The 10,000-nt window shown below is 34.2% G+C and overlaps 1 protein-coding gene across 1 annotated transcript in view; it reads left to right on the top strand.

Annotated features, from left to right (window-relative positions):
• LOC118763735 overlaps positions 1-10,000 on the top strand; it is a 20,993-nt gene that overhangs the window by 3,802 nt on the left and 7,191 nt on the right. The window contains exons 2-3 of the mRNA XM_036503496.1: positions 1-1,291; positions 6,248-6,319. The exon at positions 1-1,291 is cut by the window's left edge and continues 207 nt beyond it. The gene's annotated coding sequence lies outside the window, so the exon portion shown is untranslated. The remainder of the gene's footprint in view (positions 1,292-6,247; positions 6,320-10,000) is intronic.

Raw genomic sequence — 10,000 nt, 5'->3', positions numbered from 1 at the left:
CTGTTATCTGTGATAAAGCCGACAACGACGTCGACGAGTTTAAAACATTAACACCATGAATTTAAAGTTTTATAAATCAGAATCTGTATATTCACAACGGCTGAAAGTATACAGGTGCTTGGCAAAGTAATGTCTTGCTGGTTGTTTCGTTAACGCGTCGAGAAAAATACTTAGCAGCATTTCATCCGAATTTATATTAATTGCTAAAACCGCATAAATATGTATCGTGTGCCCTAACAATTCACCAATTCGTCGCTTTAACTATGAATGAAAATATGAATTGTTGAAATAATAATAATATTGAACTTCAAGCGGTTTCACGCAAATCATTAAATTGTATATAAAATGAAATGCAGTCACATCCATTAACAATGAGCAACAATAGCCAGGTGATTGTCAATAATACTAATATATTTATCATTAGGAGGATAAGGTACAGCTCCATAGCGTTCTTGACACTTGGAACATTCTTTAATGTAGCAGTAATTGGAATATTTTGCAGGAAAGAACTGCGCCAATCCAAAATAGCTCCGTACCTCATTTGCCTCGCGATTGTAGATTTAGCTATTGTATGGATAAATTACCCACAATTTATTTGGTATGCAGGTATGATGGAAAATTCGACGACTGAAATATTCTTTCTGATGCATCGAAGCGTTAACGTAATAACTTATTCTTTAAATATGTATTCCACGTGGTTAATCGTAGTCATATCTTTGGAACGCTTGATGGCAGTTTACAGTCCATTTTCTCGCCTACAGTCCTCTAATCCGTACTCTCCGTACGTGGTGATGTTCGTCCTTTTTATTTGTGTTTTCGTAATAAACATATCAATGCATATATTGCTAAAGGATGATATTACACTATTCAGTCATCTTATATGCATTCATACCAGCGGCCTTCTTAATTATCAGTTCAATACTTATGATTTACAAGCTACTCCGACGACCAAATCTCGGCCAGCAGTTTCAACGGAACTCTTCAACAAGAACTAGGAATACTATTTGTCTTGTAATCTCTATAAATACTATATTTCTTTTAACAACGTTCCCAGTATCTATTTGCATCACTTTCCTGAATCCCAATAATGCGATGCACCAAATCGATTCAAACACCATCGTTATTCTAACTGTCGTGGCTTACTTTAACAATTGTGCGAATTTCTTATGTTATGTAATTACAAGCAAAGTGTTTCGTGAAAATTTGAAGCAAGTATGTTTTAGCAAGCCTACAGTGATACAGCTAAGAATGTACACCTTACAAAGCCGACCGAACACTACAGCGTAATCAGGTAAGTCTTTATTTCAAACATTTCTACTTATGTGCATATTTATTTGTGTAGCTCACAATCTACTTTATGTGCATTTACAGAGGTAAATAATTTGTGTGTGTTTTGCTTATGCGCACAAATTGCGAAGTCAGCGCTTCTGCGATTTTTTATACCTGTTTTTAGGACTCTGTCACTTCCCATATAAACATGTGTGCGCGTATGCTTGAGATTATGTTAGTCTGCTTACGTCTCTATAACTTACCGGTTTGACTGAATTACCAGATAAAATAAAATACAGACTTTAGCCACACAACAATCAACAGTAATAACCTTGTGAGAGAGAGAATAGGAAGCCCGAATAATCTTAACTGAGAAATATAGCAAACTATACTGGATCATAGATATAGCATGCCCAGCTGACAACAAGGTATGCGATAAGGAAGAAAGAAAAGTCGATAGGTACGCCTGGTTAGCTTGCGTGGTTACGCAGTTGTGTTCGATGTAAAAGATGGTAGTGGTACCTCTGCTTGGAACCGCTCGAATAATCCGGAAGGTGCTCGAAAAGTAAGAGGTGTTACCTTCGTTCACTGGTAGTGAACAGCTGACACTGTAGTACTTCTTCAGCGTTAGAAACAATGCAAAGGCAATGAATAATAATAATAATAATAATAATAATAATAATAATAATAATAATAATAATGATGATGATGATGATGATGATGATGATGATGATGATGATGATGATGATGATGATGATGATGATGATAATAATAATAATAATAATAATAATAATAATAATAATAATAATAATAATAATAATAAGTTGTCTCTTGAGGTCTCTGGGTGAGACTTGGAGCCAACTTGTACAGATATAAAGCAAAAGTCAAACATAGAATAATAATAATAATAATAATAATAATAATAATAAGTTGTCTCTTGAGGTCTCTGGGTGAGACTTGGAGCCAACTTGTACAGATATAAAGCAAAAGTCAAACATAGAATAATAATAATAATAATAATAATAATAATAATAATATATAATAATAATAATAATAATAATATTAATAATAATGACGATGATGATGATGATGATATAATAATAATAATAATAATAATAATAATAATAATAATAATAATAATAATAATACCAGGCAGTGGCTCTCATGGCTTCTGATCCTAACTGATCGGAAGTGTTATCATGTACATTGTTTTGTCTTGTATAAAAGATGGGCTACAGCAAATATTCTGCTCAATACCACAGATTTGCTTCTTAGTTGTTTGACCTTAACCAGTTGAGCATGTCCCTTAGTGGCTGATGATATGTGCATCTCTGATCACGAGCAGAAGTAGTGGGGGAGCATCATAACCATGTGTTGAGAAGGATTCTTTGGGGTTTGAATAATTCTCCTCTGGAAACATGGGTGTTTCTTTCAACATCCTTAAACAACCCTTGTTCAGGGACCTTTTGAGCGGGATGGGCTACTCAGCCTGAAGAAAATTCTAATTGGGCCCCACCTGCAAGGTCATGTGCTGTTTATCTTGATATTAGATCACCATGTCGCGCACATATGGTTATGATGCATGTGCCTGGTGTACCCTTATCAGACGGGTAGTCATGCTGGGTATATTGGGCTTCGTATATTTTACCCCAGTGTCACTTTGATGGCATGAACTGTTCTCTCACTCAATAATAATAATAATAATAATAATAATAATAATAATAATAATAATAATAATAATAATATATTAATAATAATGACGATGATGATGATGATGATAATAATAATAATAATAATAATAATAATAATAATAATAATAATGACGATGATGATGATGATGATGATGATAATAATAATAATAATAATAATAATAATAATAATAATAATAATAATAATAATAATAATTAATAATAATGACGATGATGATGATGATGATAATAATAATAATAATAATAATAATAATAATAATAATAATAATAATAATATTAATAATAATGACGATGATGATGATGATGATAATAATAATAATAATAATAATGATAATAATAATAATAATAATAATAATAATAATACCAGGCAGTGGCTCTCATGGCTTCTGATCCTAACTGATCGGAAGTGTTATCATGTACATTGTTTTGTCTTGGTATAAAAGATGGGCTACAGCAAATATTCTGCTCAATACCACAGATTTGCTTCTTAGTTGTTTGACCTTAACCAGTTGAGCATGTCCCTTAGTGGCTGATGATATGTGCATCTCTGATCACGAGCAGAAGTAGTGGGGGAGCATCATAACCATGTGTTGAGAAGGATTCTTTGGGGTTTGAATAATTCTCCTCTGGAAACATGGGTGTTTCTTTCAACATCCTTAAACAACCCTTGTTCAGGGACCTTTTGAGCGGGATGGGCTACTCAGCCTGAAGAAAATTCTAATTGGGCCCCACCTGCAAGGTCATGTGCTGTTTATCTTGATATTAGATCACCATGTCGCGCACATATGGTTATGATGCATGTGCCTGGTGTACCCTTATCAGACGGGTAGTCATGCTGGGTATATTGGGCTTCGTATATTTTACCCCAGTGTCACTTTGATGGCATGCACTGCTCTCTCACTCAATAATAATAATAATAATAAAATAATAATAATAATAATAATAATAATAATAATAATAATAATAATAATAATAATAAAATAATAATAATAATAATACATTTTTCTACTATAAGCACAAGGCCTGAAATTTGTTGGAGGGAGACAGTCTATTAAATCGACCACAGAATGTGAGACTGAAAGTGGAGATAGCCAGCTGATGCATTATGCTATCACTCACGTGGTTAGTGGAAGTGAAAGCTGAGGAGAAAATGAGAATAACATTTAGAGGAAAATGACATGGTTTAAAATTGTGTTAAAGAGGTAGACAGAAAAATAGAAATATAAAGTGCAAAGCAGAAGGAAATGTTAAATCATATAATATATTTGTGGGATCGGAAGTGAAATAACTTTGCAAAATATAAATGAGAAATTAAAAGGTCCTTTGTTTTCCTAAAATAGATTCTCTTCATCTTCTTTTTTCCGTAAAATTTCAAGGGGTTCCACTAGTTGTAGTAAATAAGTACATGAGTTGATATATTTAAGAAAACCCTTCACGTTGTCACCCTAACAATTACCAACACAAGTACAAATTGACACACACACACACACACACACACACGAATATACATATACATATATATAATATATATATATATATATATATATACGCGAGAAAGAAGCAACAAGAATGGATAGGTTTTTAGTACAATCGTTTCATACAAGGACAGGCTTTATTAAAAGTTGTAAAAATTACAGCATATAAACGTGTCCCGTACTCATCAGCTAAAATACATGTGAGTTCTCTAGACATCCTAGTGGTTGAGGCTATACTCATGAAGTAATGTAGATAATTAAGTAACATAAACAGATTTCCAAAGTTCATTAAAGTTCTTTAAAGATGATGTACAGTCTTATCACAGAATTTTAAAAAAGTTCTAATAGCATCACAGAGAAGGTGACCTAATCCATAGAGCACATATGAATTTCCAGAGATCATATGTGCTCTATGGATTAGGTCACCTTCTCTGTGATGCTATTAGAACTTTTTTAAAATTCTGTGATAAGACTGTACATCATCTTTAAAGAACTTTAATGAACTTTGGAAATCTGTTTATGTTACTTAATTATCTACATTACTTCATGAGTATAGCCTCAACCACTAGGATGTCTAGAGAACTCACATGTATTTTAGCTGATGAGTACGGGACACGTTTATATGCTGTAATTTTTACAACTTTTAATAAAGCCTGTCCTTGTATGAAACGATTGTACTAAAAACCTATCCATTCTTGTTGCTTCTTTCTCGCTTATAATCACCCCACATTACTGTATTGTTAAAACAGTATAGTTTTTTTGGTGCATCTAAGTTAGGTACCATATTCAAGTAAATTCATTTAAATTAACTTGAATCTTTATTGCTTTTTGTATATATATATATATATATATGTATGTATACATATATAATATATATATATATATATATATTATATATATATATATATATATATATATATATATATATACATATATATGTATACCTATAGATAAAGATATATATATATATACTATATAAGTGTGTGTTTGTGTGGGAATGTGTGTATGTATGTGTACATGCGTGTAAATCTTTCTGTTTGTGTCTGTTCCCTAACTCCGCTTGATACCCGGCGTTGGTGTGTTTATGCCCAAGTAAAATAGCAGTTCGTTAAAGAGACCGATATAATAAGTACTAGGTCAAAAACATAGCACTGCGTGTCGATTCGTTTGACAATAATTTTCAAGGCGGTGCCTTAGAATGACCTCAGTATAATGACTTAAACCAGTGAAAGAATATGTATATATATATATATATATATATATATATATAGAGAGAGAGAGAGAGAGAGAGAGAGAGAGACGATAATGTATACGGTTGTAGGTAACGGCTTTACCTTTAAATTACCTACTACCATATACTTTATAAGAAGGACCATACATACTAAGGTAATACACCAGGGATACATCTATCCCTTAGACGGTTCCGTAACTTCTAATTTATACCTTACACTACATATAGATATAGACATATATATATGTGTGTGGGGGTGTATGAGAGTGCATGCAGATACATTTGTCACTTGTGTGCAATAACCTTATCTCTCCTACTACGGTTAATATTTATTTTTTCGCATACTTTCCAGTAATTCTCACCTTATATTTAACTACTAAATTATCTTAATAATCTAAATAACACCGTGTAACATTTTTTTCCTTTTTCAGTCTTGCAAGTATCATTTCCTATTTTCTTCTAACTAGAAATCAAAGGAGATAACTAGTATTCCCTTCGAACATAGATTTTGTGACCCGGACATCAATGTTTTGAAACTGACCTATTTTTCCATTACATTTCAGATAAGTTCAGCTCTAAGTTGCTGAAGCAGAAATGTCGTTAAAATAATTCTGTTCAACACTGAAGATTTGCTAGTCAGTTGCTTGACGTTTAACCATTGAAGATGTTGTTTAGTGGCTGACAACATGTGCATCTGTGATGATGTAGAGGAGCAGTGAGAGAGCATCATAGGCACGTCTTGAGAGGGATTTTGTAGGGTATGAATCTGTAGGGTTTTACAGTTCTATATTTAATAGATGAGGAATTATATATTTTATTTACATTTGACGGATATATGTCCTCATCTTGCTTGTTGTTAACACAACGTTTCGGCTGATGTACCCTCCAACCTTCATCAGATGCTTTGAGGAAATTTCGAACCTGGGTTCTCATTCCTGAGATATTTTTCGATGTTATTATTATTCATAGGCATTGTTCGATGTTATTATTATTATTACTATTCAGGGGCATTGTTCGATGTTGTTATTATTATTCAGGGACATTGTTGCGATCTCGCTCAGTTATATGTCACGGAAACATTCCCCGTCCTTATGAAACCTAGAATTCGAAATAATGTTATATTTTACAATATTAGCAGTTTAGATTATATAATCTGGCCTGGGTAGCGTTTATTATTAAAATACACTGCTTTTGATTCAATTTTGTAGTACTCTGACTGTATTTGGCTGCTGGTCTTTATGCCATCCAATTTTCTTATATTTATAGACTATAACATTTCCTCTTCCCTTCATTCTTCTACTCTTATCTCAATGTAGTCATATCAGTCTCTTTAATGTCTCTCCTTTATATATAGTTATTTATATTACCTTCAAATTAGTGATTTCCTCCAATCAATATTACCATGTTACTACCTACTGTTTTCTTGAGAGAACTTATATAAGTTTTACATCTCGCTTAGCAGTTGCCAGCATTTCTCATTTAATGTTCAAATTTCTTGACACATATACACATAATCGTTCCATAAGTAATTAATGGTCCTCACAAAGTCTGCTTTGTGGATGAAATGGTGGTTCCGCTGTTTGGTCACAACTCAAGTTATCTAACAGAAATGCTTTTATATTTTAAAATGTAGGCATGTAGTAGCTTTCAAAAAATTATGTGGGAAGGAGGCCAGTCGATTACATTGTCTCTATTACGTAACTGGGACTTATTTGATCGATACCATAAGGATGAAAGACAACGTAGACCTCCGTGGATTTTGAATTCAGAACGTAAGGACGAACGAAATGCCGCTAAGTAATTTTTCCGGCGTATTAATGTTTCTGCCAGCTCCTCACCTTATAGCTTTTATTTGCTCTACCATTGAAGGTGCAAAGTACAAATATACACCTGAAAGTTAATGGTTTTGCTGTATATTCTTCCCAATGTGCGCTGATGTTTCGGATGTTGTATTTTATTAGTTCGATAGGTGCTGCAAATACGGTGTGAGCTAAAGAATTAATACACGTGTTATTTTGTTACTGATAATATTCGTTCTTGAAATGGAGAATCGAATGTGTCATTTGACTGATCTTACATCTAGAATGTGTAAGCTGAATTTGTAGCGGTGCGGCAGAATATATTCAGACGTACCGTCGTTGTCGGTTACCATCATTTTGGTAACTGGAATCTTTATCTAAAAACCGGACACGAGAAACTTGCCTCACGATTATGGCATTGAGCGTTTAACTGCTTTTGTGTTGGACAGACAAATGGACAAATAGATAGATAGGTAGTTAGAGAGATTGATAGATATATAGATAGATAGATAGATAGATAGATAGATAGATAGATAGATAGATAGATAGATAGATAGATAGATAGATAGATAGAGAGGGTGAGACAGAATGCGTGTGTGTGTGTGGGGCAACTTGGAGGATTGCGCGTATGTGTGTATGTGTTTATGTGTGTGTGCTTGAGTGCATGCGTCTGGGTTTTTGTGTATTTTCAATGAACTACTATAGTGTGTTGTCAGAACATATTCACGTTTGTTTTTAACAAAACTCCAGCCAGAGATGTTATGTCCTTCATTTTCTACAATGCTCTTCCATCTATCTGGGAGACTTGCAACTCCCTCTTCTAAGGCACCTCTTCCGTGAAGAAAAATACTCCTCCAGTACTGTTCTGAACTCGTCTATAGGATTCATATTTTTCCGTCCAAATTGTTTTAAAGACTACGGAATAAATGATCATCGGATGGGGAAATGTCCGGCGAATATGTTGGGTGTAGCATCGTTTCCCATTCTAATTACTCCAGCATTTGGAATGTAATCCTCGCTGTATGTGGTCGAGCAGTATTCTCACGGAAGAACACCTTTCGTCTTGAAATCAAAGATGGTCGTTTTTCTTCGAGCGCTAACTTAAACTGCTCTAAATGCTCGCAGTAGATCTCCCGTATTTGGTTTGTGTTTAAAAGTTCAAAGTTGACTAAACCTTTCATATCCACCAAACAGATAGCAACACCTTACGTGGATGAAGACCTTCTTTAGCCTGGGACGCTGGTATTTTTCATATCCTTACCGACTGTCTTCGGCACTTGACATTTTTATAGAGAACCCATTTCTGCTCACCAGTCACTATTCGGTCCTAAAAAGGTTCATTCGAGAAACGTGACAGCAAATAAGAGCACATATTCACACTCTGCGCGTGATTAGCCTCAGAGAGTTTGTGAGGAATCCATTGACCCAAATTTCGGACGCTTTTGGTGGCACGAAAGTGTCAATGAATGGTTGAATTATAAAATCCAAGCTTCTCTGTTAGGTCTTCAACAGTTACGATGGGATTTTATTCCACCAGGGTTTGCAGGACGTCCTCGTCGATATCTACAGGTCTTCCAGGACGACGCTCGTCTCCTAGGCTATGGTTTCTGGAACCACTGATGAGACTGGCTTCCGCTTATTGTCTGTTCCCCTTATACTGCATTAATATTCCTTGCACTTTCCGTTGCGCTGTTACTTTTATTGAACTCATAAATGAAAATCTGCCAAACATGCTCCTTTTTCATTTCCATTATAGCTTTGAAATAGAACAGAGAAAATCGAACTGCACTCTTCAAAACTTGTACTAAGAATAAGGACAAGGTATAATTACTACTTACTTTTACATAAAGTTGATGCAGGTAGTTTATCCCATCCCCCTGCGACTTTTAGTTAATGCAATTAAAAAACCCATTGCATATGGGTTGCTTTTATTACATAAGATAGTTTAAGCAGGATTTTAGCCACACCTTATGTATACAGAGGCACCTATCATATGTTGTCAGGATAATTACTTGTAAATTATTAGTTAGAAACCGGTTTAATAAGTGTTTGTTTTGCAAATGTACATCATGAATGTATGCCTACAAGTAATTGTGTTTGTGTGTCTGAATATATATATATAGGTGTGAGTGAGTGTGTGTTTACATATGTATATGTATGTACGTATATACATATGAACATATGTGTATATATATATGCGTGTGTGTGCGTGTTTGTTAGTGTGTGTGTGAGAGAGAGAGAGAGAGAACTTGTTAAATATTTGGTTACAGTAAAGTTCGAGACGCAGTTTGTAGCTTCTAAGCATTGTTGGATGATTTCACATCAACGACGTGATTAAATATTTTCATTACCAACTACATGAGTATCATCATCATCAGAATCGACATCATTATTACCACTGAGTCCAACACTTAGTACCTCTGGCCAATATCACCGTCATAGATGATGTAGTGTTTGCCGCTAACGCTGTCAGCTCACCAAACCTCAATATCCTATTCCTTCAACTTCTCATCCTCT

The sequence above is a fragment of the Octopus sinensis genome, linkage group LG6 (assembly GCF_006345805.1).
Source record: "Octopus sinensis linkage group LG6, ASM634580v1, whole genome shotgun sequence".
Taxonomy (NCBI): domain Eukaryota; kingdom Metazoa; phylum Mollusca; class Cephalopoda; order Octopoda; family Octopodidae; genus Octopus; species Octopus sinensis.
This window is presented reverse-complemented; position numbering and strand designations above follow the sequence as displayed.